This window comes from Puma concolor, chromosome D2, assembly GCF_028749965.1.
Source record: "Puma concolor isolate L17-30 chromosome D2, mPumCon1.1.hap2, whole genome shotgun sequence".
In the NCBI taxonomy this organism is placed as follows: Eukaryota; Metazoa; Chordata; class Mammalia; order Carnivora; family Felidae; genus Puma; species Puma concolor.
The window spans coordinates 32,890,260-32,904,610 of record NC_141677.1 but is presented as its reverse complement, the minus strand read 5'-3'; the positions used below and the strand labels follow the sequence as shown (position 1 = coordinate 32,904,610).

General features: G+C 54.3%; 1 protein-coding gene across 2 annotated transcripts in view; it reads right to left on the bottom strand.

Annotated features, from left to right (window-relative positions):
- The window catches only part of UNC5B (unc-5 netrin receptor B), an 81,856-nt gene that overhangs the window by 66,697 nt on the left and 808 nt on the right, over positions 1-14,351 (bottom strand). The gene's annotated exons all lie outside the window — the stretch shown is intronic.

Here is a 14,351-nt window from a genome sequence, read left to right as displayed (position 1 = left end):
GTGTGCGCGTGCATGCGTGTGTGTGGCAAGGGACTGGAAAGGGAAGATCCAAGGCTTATCTGAGGCCCAAAGATCAACCTGCGGACCCCGGGGGTAAATAATAAATAACGTGCAGAACCCTTTGCACCATGAACTGTGATGACCCCACCTCCTCTCTGCGAGGCAAGCGGTGTGGGATTCATTAGCCCCCATTTTACAGAAGGGGAAATCGAGTCCGAGGGAGGGGGCCGACGGGATGCGCTCAGGACCACAGGAAGCCAGGGCAGGGACAGCACCTGTGGGTCCTGCCCTCTCCATCTTCCCTGGGAGCAGCACGGGAAGCTGTCCCCCCACGCGGCGCTCACTGCTGGGACCTACGAGCACGTATGAGGAAGCGGAAAGTATTCAAATGGCCGTGAAAACACAATGAGAAGGCAGGTGCGGATCTGGCCTGGTCTCGCACCCACTTCTTTCTTACGTGAAAGGTAGCATCCTATAGATACTATCTTGTGCTTCCTTTGCTTCTCCATACGTCCGGGAAGTCACACCCTATCAGTCCCCAAAGAATGCTATCATTTTTCATAGCTGCCTTGGTGCCCAGCATGTGCTTGTCCCATAGCTGACTCAAGGCCTCCACCAGGGCACTCCGGTGATTTCCAATATTTTGCAATTACAAACAACATGCGTATGTATTTTTGTATTGATAAAGGTGTATCTGAAGGGAAGATTTCTATTTTTTTTTTAAGTTTATTTATTTTGAGAGAGAGAGAGAGAGAGACAGAGAGAGAGACGGAGAGAGAGAGAAGGGAGGGAGGGGAAGAGAATCCCACGCAGGATCCACAGTCAGTGCAGAGCCTGATGTGGAGTCTGAACTCACAACCGCAAGATCATGACCTGAGCCGAAATCAAGAGTCAGATGCTCAACCGACTGAGCCGTCCAGGTACCCTGAAGGGGAAGATTTCTAGAAGGTGGTTGGGCCAAAAAATATAGGATGCATGTGCGGTTGTTAAATATCGTCAGATTACGTACCCGAAGGCTTGCACCAATGAGCAGTTCCAGGCAGGAACATGCGCCAATGTGATTCCAACACAAGGTGTGGTCATAACTTTTAATGTTTTCCAGTCTTACAAAGCGGAAAGTGGGATCTCAGGGTTGCGTTTTAAAACAGTCTGCGTTTTTCTTTTTTTTTTTTAATTTTTTTTTTTAACGTTTATTTATTTTTGAGACAGAGAGAGACAGAGCATGAACAGGGGAGGGGCAGAGAGAGAGGGAGACACAGAATCTGAAACAGGCTCCAGGCTCCGAGCTGTCAGCACAGAGCCCGACGCGGGGCTCGAACTCACAGACTGTGAGATCATGACCTGAGCTGAAGTCGGACGCTTAACCGACCGAGCCACCCAGGCGCCCCTAGTCTGCGTTTTTCTAACTATGAGTTTTAATGTTTTCATGTGTTTAAGGGTCATTGTTTTATTATCTTATCTTGTGAATTATCTATTCATGTCTCCCCCCCCCCCCCCCCCCCGCCTTTATCTTTTTATCAGGTTTTTGGGCCTTTGTTCCTCAATATTTTAGAGTGCTTTCTGTACTGGGATATTAGGGTTTTTTTTGTCTGAGGTATCCGTTACAAACATTTCCTCCTTGTTGGTCACATATTTTGTCTTTCGACTAGTTTTGGGTGCTTTATTGTCAATTTTTTTTCTTTAATATTTATATGATAAACGCGATCGTTCTTTTATTTTGTTGTCTCTAGATCCTGAATCCTAGTTAGAATGCCTTTCCTACCCCAGTGTTAAAGAGGAATTCACCCTCTCTTTTGTATAGTATCACTCTTTACATCTGGACCTCTAATCCATTTGGAGTTTTGTTTTGTTTTGTTTTTCTCTATGGTACGAAATGCGGATCAAAGTTTACCTTTTTCCAAATGACTACCCAGTTGTCCCATCACTAGTTATTTCAAAGTCTGGCCTTGTCCCAGTAGGCCGTCACACGATCTTTGTCGTATGCTGGATTTCTCTACGCACTGGGTCTCATTCTGGACTTTTCTATTATGTTTGACTGGCCTGACACTTCACACATTTGTGCCACAGCTTTAATTATGCAGGTGCTCCAGTATGGTTTTAACATCTGGTAGGGATAGTTTTACTTCATTTTTACCCATTTTTATGCCTCTAGGTGATTTCTCATTTAATCACATTGGCTAATGCTTCTAGCACAGTGTTGAATAGAAGAGATGATGGGTGCCCGCGCTTCACTAGTGATCTCAATGGAAATGCCTTTAGTGTTTTCCCATTAGAGAAGATACTGGCTTTAGGACTAGGGTATGTATATATTTTATCATGCAAAAAAGAATCCCTTAAGTTGCTGGTTTCTTGAGTGTTTATATGATGAAAGGGTGGTGAATTCTGACCAACGCTTTTCAGCATTTATAGAGCTAATCATATGATTTTGTTTCCTTAGATTCATAAAGATGGTATATGGTATTAATTTGGCATATGTTATTAATATTAATGGATTTTGAACCAACCTTGCATTCCTAGAATGGACCAGAGTTGGTCATTCTGTATTATTTTCTTAGGAAGAAAAAAAGAGAGAGAATGGAAATGGAAACCAAGGATGACAACTACCATTTATTGGATGCTTTCTCTGTCCTCTGCATGCCTTATTATCTGATTCAGTCCTCAAGAGAGCTATGTGAAGCAGGCTTTATCATTCTCATTTCACAGATGAGGAAACAAAGACCAACAATGTCGAAGAAACCTGGCCGATATCACACAGCTAGCAAATAAGAAAGACAGGACTGGATCTTGGGTCTTGGAAATAAGTGGATAGCATTATGTGGCTGTTACTTAGATATATTAAAAATGCTCACTACACGACAAAATGTGGGAAGGGGAACGTCTCTGTAGCAACTGCGGGAGGGTCTGCCCTTGCTTCCCGGAAGCGTGAGCTGCCCCCCTGGCCCCACCCCATCAGAGCTCAGCAGAGGAACGAGCAAGGGGCTGGTGAGCTGCGGGCCAGGTGCCGTCAGCAAACAGCCTGCCGGAGGCCCCCGAGGTCTGCGAGGCCAGGCAGCAAGCAGCCCTCGAGGCCCGCCACGTCCCCACCCAACCTCGGTCTTGCTCTGACCCTGAATTCATGTCTCGGGCACCGGATGGTGTGGGAGCAACTCAGAGAACGAACACCGGGCTGGGGAGGTGAGGGCTGCCAGGGAATACAGTGCAGAGAAGAAAACCCTAGTCCTCTACTCCCCGTTGGTCCTGCCTGCCCCGTTTTCTAAGAACGGGCAGCCGGCCGAGGGATTATGTAAGTTCTGGTGGGCATGGCAGATGGTGTGCTGGCTCAGACACATCAAAGCCGGCCCTGACGCTAACCTTCCCTGACGTGGCACCCCGGCCTCCTCTGCTCTGGGGTGTGGAGCACGCAGAAGGATGGGAAGTGACCCAAACGCTGTCATCTAGCTCAATAGCCATGGCCAGCCGGGTTAGGGGAAAGGCCAGGGCCTACCTACCAGTGGGAGGTTCCAGCCAGGGAAGTGAAATCATGGGCCCTTCCAGCCCCATAGCAAGCAGTTCTTGGATGAACCGCACGGTGTCTGGGGCAACAGACCCTGCTCTGCCCACCTCCTTCCATCGCAGATCGGCTCTGGAAGTTTGGAGAACGGTTTGTCCAACTCCGGGGGGGGGGGGGGGGCGGGGGGGCGGTTCTCCTTTGGCCCTATCTGACATTCAGCTTCTTTTATTCCTTTTGCTGATGGGTAAACTGAGGCTCAAAGAGGGTGAGTGACTTCTCTGTCACACAGAGTTGGCCTTAGAGCTGAAGCTTGCAGATGTCTAGTCCAGGGCTCTTCTAAATGCATAATGACCCGCAGGCTTCTCGCCCTCGCTGTAACCCCAGGTGGATCAACCAAGTTGTGCTGTGGGCCACCCTGTACCTTATGTCTAATGCGCCCCAGGTCAAAAGGGGACTATTAGAAAGAAGCAAGGGGTGTAACCAGCAACTTGAGATTGATTTCTTCCTCGGCAGAAAGAAAAGGAAACCAACTTTTACTGACCGTGCCCCATCTCATTCGATCTCCCCAACAACCAATCAGGGCTTCTTTTTTTATAGCGAGGAGATGTAGGCTCAGAAAATTACAGTTAAGGACGGAGACAGGACTTGAACCCCGTTTTCTAATTCTAGGGCAGATCCTTTGGACAGAGGAGGGCACTGAAGGCCCAGAGAGGGAAAGGGACCACTTTAATGCCACACAGCACATTAACTGTGTAGGCAGGATTAGAATCCAGGCTTCCCAACCCTTAGCTCCGGGCTCTTTCTGCTGCACACCAGCAGGAGAACATGGGGCCAGGTCAGATGTATAGCAGGGGTCACTGTGCCCAGCAGCCCTGGCTGTCCGGCTGCCAGGCAGGAATTCCAGATTAGCCTGGGACAGGGGCTCCTGGCAAGGACCAGGGGGTGCCCAGCTGGGAGCGTGATACTGGCCAGGGCTACCGCGGCCTCAGCCAAGGGCCTCAGGGTGTTTAATCTCCCAGGGAGGCTCCCTGAATGTTAGCGCTGAACACAGAGCCAGGGACGACCTGGCTCGGCCACGCCCAGCAGCCAAAACTGCTCCCCTGCACCAAACCCAGCTCCAGCCAAGGAGCTGGCAGTAGCTGCCATGGAAGGCGAAGGGCTGCGGTCAGACCCTACCCATGGGCCTTTAGAAACACCCTCTCGGCCCACACCTACTCCCGGGCCCCAGAGCCCAGGTGCATGCGACAGGCGTTCTCTTGAGCCCTAGAAGGCAAGCTGGAGGGGAATGATCGATGGGCCTGGGAATGCAAGCAGGAAGCAAACATTGCGCGAGGGCCTGGGCCAGCTGCGCCTGGTGAAGGCCACCTTGCAGAGAAGTACAAAGTTTACCAGCCCGGCAAATGCCCGCTAGAGTCCCCTCTCTCCACACAAAGGGGTCAAAGGCACTTGACTGCACTACTTGGTTAATTCCTTGTGGCTCCATTGGACTTAGTGAGTCAACTCTCTCACACCCGGGGGCTCTGACTTTCGTCACTGGTACGTAGTAAGTGCTCCGAGGCAGAAGCAGAAGAGGATGAAGGGAGAGAGGCAGGCAAAGGCGGGGGTGGGGTGGGGGTGGGGAGGCTGCAAGCAAAGCAGCAAGAATCTTCTGGCTCTTTGGTTACGTCGACAACTGTCAAGTCCAAACACGGTAGGGACTGAATCGTAGCGGCACCTGGGTGAGTAAGGCCTGACCGCGAGTTCGCATCCATCCGTTCTACGAGTGTTCATCGAGCACCTTCTAGGTGCTGGGGTCTGTGCTGGGTGCCAGGGACACACAAGGGAGTGAACTCAGGTCCAGTCTCCTAGTCACCTAGTGTCACAGCTGCTCTTTCATTAGCTGGTTGTTCAACCCCATCCTGCCTCCACCCAGGTCCCCGGGGCCCTGGCTCAGTGACAAGGAAAGGGAAGGGTGCCAGGCTGTCCCATGGAACCCTTGCCACCTGGTCCTGGGCCACTGCCCACTCTGTGAGCCTCGCTCTGCCCTGCTGTGTGTCACAGAATGCTCCAAGGTGGGATGGGGGAAGGAGCCAGGCACGACTTTCCTGGAATTTCTGACTGAATTTCTGGTAAGTTCTGCATCTTCCATGGGTGCTCTGGCCCCAGGCTGGGCAGGCGGGCGCCTCTGATCACATTACAGAGCTGCTTTCCTTCGGCTGTCTCCTGACTCCGGTAATGCCTCTAGACGCCACTCGGGGCCTCAGGGGGTTGCTGGCTCCTGGGTGATCTCAGTAGAAGATGTTCCTCCCAGACCTTGGTGATGCCTTCCTCCCAGACCTGGTGATGCCACCAGGCCTAGGGAACCAGAAAAGGCAGGCAGCCTCTCTCATCCTGCCACCTCTCCCATGCTCTCTGGTCAACCTAGAAGCTGTCACTCTCTGCCCGCTTGCTCTCCTGCCCAGAGATGTACAGGGAGAAAAGCAGGGGTCAGCCAGATCAGGGTAGGGGAGAGGCATATGCCATCTCACAGCACACCAGGGCCCAGTGAAGGTGGCAGGCCACCTCACAGGTGGGGATGTGCAGGTCCAGAGACACTGAGCCACCTGGCCCAGGCACTCAGTGAATGAATGCTTTCAATTCCAAAGCCGTGGCTCTTTCCACAGCACTAAGGGACCCCTGGCCCCAGAATTCTTACTGTACCAGATGATCAGATACTAATCAGTGGCTGAATTTGGAATCTGTTTCCTGGATGGACATGCCAGATGTCCCCACCCCCAGCCGGTCGCAAATATACCCCCTCGTAGGAACGCCCTCTCTGCTTACCCAAACTCCGCTCCTCTTTCAAAGGCCAAACGACACCCTTCCTCCTGCAGGAAGTCTTCCCTGACCAGCCACGCAGGTGCTCAGGAGACTTCTCTTTTTTTTTTTAACATTTATTTATTTTTGAGACAGAGAGAGACAGAGCATGAACGGGGGAGGGTCAGAGAGAGGGAGACACAGAATCTGAAACAGGCTCCAGGCTCTGAGCTATCAGCCCAGAGCCCGACGCGGGACTCGAACTCACGGACCGCGAGATCATGACCTGAGCCGAAGTCGGCCGCTTAACCGACTGAGCCACCCAGGCGCCCCCAGGAGCCTTCTCTTAACAGGAGCAACACTCCGTGTTGTACCACTCAATACGTGGCACCAGTAATAATGACGCTGAGGAGGACAGCAAGGCTACTGAGCACTTGAGAACGTGCAAAGTTCTTGTGTGTGTGACCTCGTTCTTCCCCACAGCAATCTGACGAGGACTGGCATTGTTAGCAGTCCCGCTTTACCAATGAAGAAACCAAAGCTCAGGAAGGGAGGGCAACTTGCTCTAGGGCACACAGCCGGAGGGTGCCCCGGCCAGGATTTGAACCCAAGCGGTCTGACTGCACAGCCTGCCCCCTGAGCGTGGCACTGGATCCCTCCCAGGCCACACGTGGCCTGGCTCATCTTTGAGTGAGCTCCTCTCCGCAGCGCACACCTGATGCACGGCTCGTGCGTCAAGAAGGGACACAAACCAATTCAAGGGTCAGGCCCAGGCTTTGCCCAACTTTCACCGCAGAGCCCAGTGCCTGCTCACTCTGAACGAATGTGAGGGTGCACCAAGTTTTAGGGCTGGGCCAATATTCCAGGGGGGAGGTGGAGACAGATCCCTCGTTCCCCACCCCGAGATCAGTCACCCTCCATCCCTGAGAAATGAAACAATGAATGGTCTGGCTAGGTCTGAGAGTGTGTTCCTCCCACATCCTCCACGGGGCCCCCCTGAGCCTGGCAGGGTCGGGGAGAACAAGGGCCTCTTCTCTCAAATGCTAGGCTGTCTGCCACAGGGTCCTTCTCTGTCCCCTGGGCCCTGCTTGGCATCTGGGGCTCTCTGCCTCTGAGACAGGAGATGCTTATGGAACAGGAAAAAGGGACTGAGGTCCTGAAGGGTAATTTATGGCTTCAGAGAGAGACCCAGGGCCACATAATGCTCACAAGGGCATTCCAGTCGATATATTGATGTTCTAGAGGGGCCTCTGTAAACACAAGTGGTTCTGGGCCTCAGCTACCTCTCTGTCTCTTGCTGGCTGCTGGGGCCTCTTCAGCTGGAATCAAGCAAAAAAAAAAAACAAAAACAAAACAAAACAAAACAAAACAAAACCTGAGGCCCTTAAAGGTCATCCTTCCACCTTCCCCAACCTTAAACTTACAGAAGGGGAGACCAACCAGGACCCAGAGAAGAAAAGGCACTTGTCCCACAGCGGCAGAACAGCAAACACCAGAACTTCCTAATTCCCAGGCCAGGAGTTGCTGGGCCTCCAGGCCATAAGCCTCCATCCTTTCTCCTCCCCCCAGGCCTCTAGAGGAAGCCGTCTCTGGCGTCACAGGGCTGTCTCCTGAGGAGGATGCACCCGAGTAACCACTGTGTGCCATGCACTGTGCGAAGTACTTTATCATAACCAGGGCGCAGGATCCTTGAAACAGCTCCATGAGGATGGTATTATTGCCCCCATTTTACAGATGAGGAAACTGAGGCCCGCGGTAATGACAAGTGAACCTTCCCCTCTGGCCGGCTCATAGAAGTTCCTGGGCACAGGGTTCTGTCCTTCCCTTCTTGTCTGCCCTGGGGGCACAACAGAAGGCACAGAAGCATACCACCCCATGCTCCCACCCCCGACACCATGCCTTCTAGTGCTTAAGAAGTATTTTCTGAGCTCACTCCATCTTTAAGAGCCACAGGGAACAGGGGCGCCTGGGTGGCGCAGTCGGTTAAGCGTCCGACTTCAGCCAGGTCACGATCTCGCGGTCCGGGAGTTCGAGCCCCGTGTCAGGCTCTGGGCTGATGGCTCGGAGCCTGGAGCCTGTTTCCGATTCTGTGTCTCCCTCTCTCTCTGCCCCTCCCCCGTTCATGCTCTGTCTCTCTCTGTCCCAAAAATAAATAAAACACGTTGAAAAAAAAAAAAAAAAAAAAAAGAGCCACAGGGAACGAATCAAAAAATGAGATTATCTTTTCCTCTCAAGCCTCCACCCCAGGTCCCAGCCTGCAGTCAGAGGTAGCTGAGGGTCAGGTCCCCAAGGTGCACCCCTTCGGATGAGGCTGAGAGGCCCAGGAGTGGAAATATGGCCAGGGGGTGTCTCACCAAGGACCGGGCTTGCCCAAGACGGTGGCCGAGCAGATGCCGATACAGCCAATTCTCTGAGAGTGGGAGAGGCCTGGGGCCGGCCACCCCTGCCCAGGTGCCCCAGCTAGCTGGCTTAGCCCCCATCCCATCTTTTCAGGACATGCTGTTAGAAAGACCTGAAAAAGAGAGAGTCAAGGTCTGGCTCCCATCACCTCCTCCAGGAAGCCCCAGGGCTTAACAAAGTTTACACTTTGCTGTGCTCTCCCTACCTATATGGTCACTGCCCCCATTTGGCATCTGAGGCTCCCTGAATGGCATTTCACGGTTCTGAAGTGGACATCAGCATCCAGCATAGTCACCACCTTGAGGGCTGGGGCCAGGGCGGCTCCGGCTCTGATCTGGGTCCCAGGTCAGTTTCCTAGTGAGCGTCCTCCTGTCCGGTGGGGTTCTTACAAGGACCAAGTGAGGTCCCACCTCTAAGAGGGTTGATAACACTAAAGCCATATGCACCAGCAGTGGGGCTGTGACTTTCCTATAGGTCTCCCTGCTCCACATTGGCTCATCTCTTATCCGAGAGCTAAGGGTGGCAGTCAGTATAGGCCAAAGCGCGAAGGCAGGGGGAACCCTTGGTGACCAAGGAGGTGGTAAGACAGTGGAGTAGGACTCCTGTGTGTGTCTGGGTGCACACGTGTCCTCCTTCAATCGCCTCCACTGAGACCCCCGGCCCCAGCCATGCCTGCTTATGTTGCTTTCCATCAGGGGTGCCACTCACTCCAGCTCTGCCTGCCTCTTCTCTAGCAAATTCCAGAGGAGACCCCACTGCCCCTAGAGGGCTGCAGCATGAGCCTGACCCAGGTCAGAGAGCAGATCTCCAAACCCTAGGTGCCGCCACTGTTCTTGGTAAGCTGGAAGTCAACCGGAGGCGACCCAAGGACTCAGACGCTTGTCCTGGGGGCTGTCAGTCAAGCTCCTGGACTGGCTTTAGGACCTATCTATGGCTGACCTTCCTCCTTCTGGGGCAGCGGGACCTATACCCTCAATCAGGCCTGTTCTATCTGTCCTCAATGGGGGATGCTGGCCTCTGCCCTTCCAACTCTGGAACCTGGCACTTGAACCAAATCCTGCTCACAACCCCCAGCACAGGGCAAAATCAGGCCGCCTTAGTGCTGAAGGGCAAATGGCCTGGGTCCCACCAGGAAGAGACATCCCCAACAGCATACAATGGATGGAGCTTCCCATGCCTGGTGGTGACTCACTGTCCCCACACTACACATACCTATTTATACACAAACACACCACAGCTGTGCCCATATGCACATTGCACACACCCAAACACACATAGCCACGTACATCACACCCCCATATACAAAAGGCATACCTCTCCCCTACACATCGCCTCCTCCTGCACCTTCACCTCCACAGCCTAACACCCCCCACCCATCCTCACCTCCCACCGCACACTCCCACCTCGGCCCACGTCCCTAATACACATTTTCACGCCCACAGCTTGCCTGCTCTGAGAACCGAGCCACAGGGCTCAGGAAAAGTTGTGAGGCACTGGGGGCAGCCCGTTCAGGGAGGTGAGGAGGGTGGCTGGGCGCACTGGCGCTGTTGGGAGGTCGAGAGGCGGTGCAGTGTGGACGGATACAGCTCAGGGGAGGGGAGAGAAGAAGGGAAGCGGGTTGGGGGGGGGCGGTGCTGAGGAGGAGCGGGAGGAGCTCGGTGGGGTGCGGGAGAGAAGAGGGAGCGGGGACGCCCAGGTGCAGGGCCCCCAGGTAAGCGCGAGGCCGGCCGGGCGCCACGGAGTCCACCCCCGCGGAGAGGGCTAATCACGTTCAGGGTCAGGCTCAGGCCGCGCTGTCCGCAAGGGTCGATTCGGGGGCTTCCAGCACCTCGGCGCTTTCGGAAAGAAGCAAGAGGGAACAAAAGGGGTGTGGGAGCAGGGAGGTGGTTGATTTATGCCTGCACTTCAGCATGTGTTTTCGCTGCCATTAGCGAGAGAAAAGCCCAGACTGGGAGAGAAAGGAGCGCCGTGGGACCCGCGGTTTGCCCACCCCATGGGGGCGCATTGGCCGCGACGGAGCGGGGCCGAGTGCGAATCTGACTCGCCCGCCCTCCCGGGGCCCGGCTCCGCAAAGTGGCTCGGCAAAGTGAGGGTCGGGAGGCATTCCCCGGGCGGCCGGGGCTCCCCCCGAGCGCAGGCCCACGGGGGGAGGGGGGCGCCCCAGCCGCAACTCCGGAAGCAAATCGAAGGGGGCAGTGCATGAATTCCCCCCACCTGCCCGAAAGTGCCCTTCCTCGTATTATCTTCTTTACGGTATTTTAAATTTCCCTTTAAAAAAAAATAAAGAAACGAAACAGAAAAAGCACAGAAGGCACTTGTTTGGTTTCATTCTGCCTTCACAGCTTTAATGACTCCATTTGTGGAAGCTGTTTAGGAAACTGGTGAAGAGGGGGCCGGGAGAGGCGCCGCCTGTGGCCTGGGATGCCTGCTTCCTCCTTTCTCCCCCCGAGGCTACCCCAGCCGAGGCACCTGGTTGAGATGACTCCACTCCCCAGCCCCAGTCCCAACCCTGGCCCCTGCCTCACCCCCTTTCCTACAGGGTGTCTCCAACCCAACTCCAGAGCTGAGAGTCTAAAGAACGCGCTTAGCCGCCGGCAGGGGAGGAGGGGGGCGCTCCAGGTCGGGCCATTCAGAATCCCTAAAGTTACTCTAAGCACTTGGGAACAGAAGGGGTCTTCCTCTAGCCTCATCCCCAAATTCCTAGGCAGCCCACGCCCTCCTTAGAAGACACTGATGAGGAGGGAAGGAGAGATGGGAAGCAGATCTCATCTTAGGCCCGACAGCCAACAGCCACAGGGTAGGGAGGAGATGGAGCCCCCCAAAGCTTGAAAATAGAAAGTAAAAATATATTCTGCCCCATTTATATGAAGGCAAAGCTTTAAAATGTAGAGCCAGATAGTCTCAGAGCCCAAAGGAGCTTGGCCTGTGATTCGTCTCACCCAGGGCAGATTAGGCACCAGGAGTGGAGCAACCTTTGGGCACTTCGCTAGTCTCAGGACCTTACTTCTGATGTCTGGCCCAGCCCTGTTCCACCCGTCTGGGGTCTGAGTTCCTGACTCTATCTCTTCACCCACTCCCCCATCCTGCTATACAAGTCCCATCTGACCTAACTACCTAACAAACCGTATCTTTAGCCGCTGGCCTTCTGTGGGGCCTCAATTTGGCATCTCGGTCCCAGATCCATGCTGGCCAGTCTGCAGGCTAGTGGAATGAAGGAGCCACAACTAGCCTGAGGTTTGAGGCCTGAGTTCAGATTCCAGATCTATCCCTGAGTCCCCGAGTAACCCCGGGGGGGGGGGGGGGGGGGGCACGTCCGGGCCTGTTCCAAAGCTTCAGCATAAATAAGGGGGTTGGAAAAGAGAGGATTATTTTGTCCTCCGGAATTCCTGAGGGGTGGGGGGGGAAGGGGGGGAGGAGAGAAATTACCTCCGAAATTCCTCCCCTGCTGTGATACTTTCACTATATGAGAAATCTCATTAAGACCCTCTAGATTTTCCATTTTTTTGAGATGGGTGTTTGCTATCGTGTAGAGAGAGACACGGATGGGCCACCACACCACACTACACTACCATCCTCCCCCCCCACACACACACACACATGCACACAGAGCAGAGACACTCGGAAAACTCAGATTTTTAATTGCATCTTAAAAGGAAATGTTATCATGACACCGTGGTCCCTTCTCAACCATCCCAGCCAGAGGCCATGGCAAGACTCATTAAAAGCTCCAGGAAAGGCTAACAGGTGGGTGGGGTGACAGGAGATCCTCAGGGCTAACCCAGGCTTTTGAAGTGGCCTCTGCTGGCCAGTCACTTGCTGACATCCTCTTCTAAGGGTCTGGGGTTTTATGGTTCTGGGTTTGATTTCTCCACCATCAAACTTTATGGCTTAAAAATCCTCAGTGCTGTAAAGGGAGCTCATCTCCATATTTACTGGGGAGGGGGGCGGTGAGAGGAAAGAGCGGCGCCTGCTACCTGAGGGGAGCTTGCACATCTCCCAGAAAGACCCCTCCCCCCTTCTATGGAGACAGCCTTATCTCCCTCAGCTTGATATAAACCTCGAGGCAGAGGTGGATGGGGCCCCGAGGAGGGCTCCGAGGAGGAATCCAATGTGACCTGAACCAGCCTGACTATTGGAGAGGAGCAGCCCTGTGCGCACGTCTGCAATCTGTGGTCAAGTGAAGGCAAGATTTGAGGAAAGCCAACACGCTGGCCTTGGTGTTCCCCATCAGTGAAATGGGACTCATGAAGGATCCAACGGGCAGACCCAAAGAACATTCTGAAAGAAGTTCTGTGCCTGTGGCATCAGAGAGATGAGCTGTGTAGGAGGAAGGCGCCGGTTCTCCCTCCTGAAGGCAGATTTCTAAGGGCTTTACACTCTGGGCAGAGGGAAGGCTGCAGGCCAACCCCACCAGTTGGCCCCTCTCTAGGCTGGTGGGCAGGCAGCCCCTGCCGTGCTAAGTAATGAGCACAATTCCAACACCGGTTCTGCTCACGAGTGAGAAATCAAAGCCTGGTATTAGAGGCCATTTCTGGCTGGGCTCCGTTTGTGCCCAAATCCATCAAAGCCCTGGGCCTGGGGTTTCCTCTGGGAAAGGTGGGGGCTGGATGCTTTGTTAAGCAGGAAAGGCAGGCCACCCCCAGCCTCCCCAGCGGAACCTGGCTCCGGAGAACTCTCGGCCAACCAGTCTTGTCTTTTTCCTGCCCAGCGGAGACCCTCCCCCCACCCTCAGTAACCTCAGTATTTATTCCCCATCCCATTGCCCGGTTGGTTCTAAAACAGTTTCCCAAGCGCCAATCCTGCCCAAGTTCACAAAGACTTCACCCTACCCTTCAATCACCTCCCCTCAAACACCCTCAAACCAGAAACCAACACCCCAGCCCAGCACCTCCCGCATTAAACTGCGCTCTTTAAAACAAGGTTGGTCATTCAGCAGCCTGCCCCCTCCCCCACCAGTACCTTCCAACTTCAAAACACTGCTTTAAATACCAGAGTCTGCCCAAATCGTAATTAACCTGGATCAAATGATTGTGTCGTAACTTTACAACACAGGGCTGGGGAAAAAAAAAAAAAAAAAAAGTGGAGGATGTGCTAAAACCAAGCCCTCGCTCCAAGGCCGTGGGAATCATTAATTCCAGAGTGAGGAATCTTTGGCTATTGGGGTGTACGTGGGGGGCGGATGCCAACAGCACCGCGGAGGGGGAGGGGGAGGGCTGCGTCACCTCGTCTACTTTCTGCGCCAGGTTTCCAGCCCCATTCTCAGCCTCAACTCAGAGGGCTCCGCGCGGGACGCCCCCTACCCATCCCACTCCACCCCGCCTCGCCTCGCCTTGCCTCGCCTCGCCACGCCTCGCCTCGCCTCGCCCCGCCCCGCCCAGGGAGCGGAGGTGTCCGGCCGCCGCTGCCAGCTCACCTACTTGGGTTCCGGCACCAAAGAAAGGTTGGCTCCTCTGCGTCCACCGGCTCGCCGGGAAGACACAGCCCAGACAGCGACGCGGGGCCCAGCCACAGACGAGGGAGACGTGTACACGACCACAGCGAGGTGCTGGAGGCGGTGGCGGTAGGCACTTTATTTCAGGAGCCCACCAACCCCCTTAAGGCATCCTACAGGCCCAATGTAGACAGGCGCACCTCGTCCGCTCCCCGGACCGGGAGAATGTCAGTGACCCATTTAGACGGAAACTTG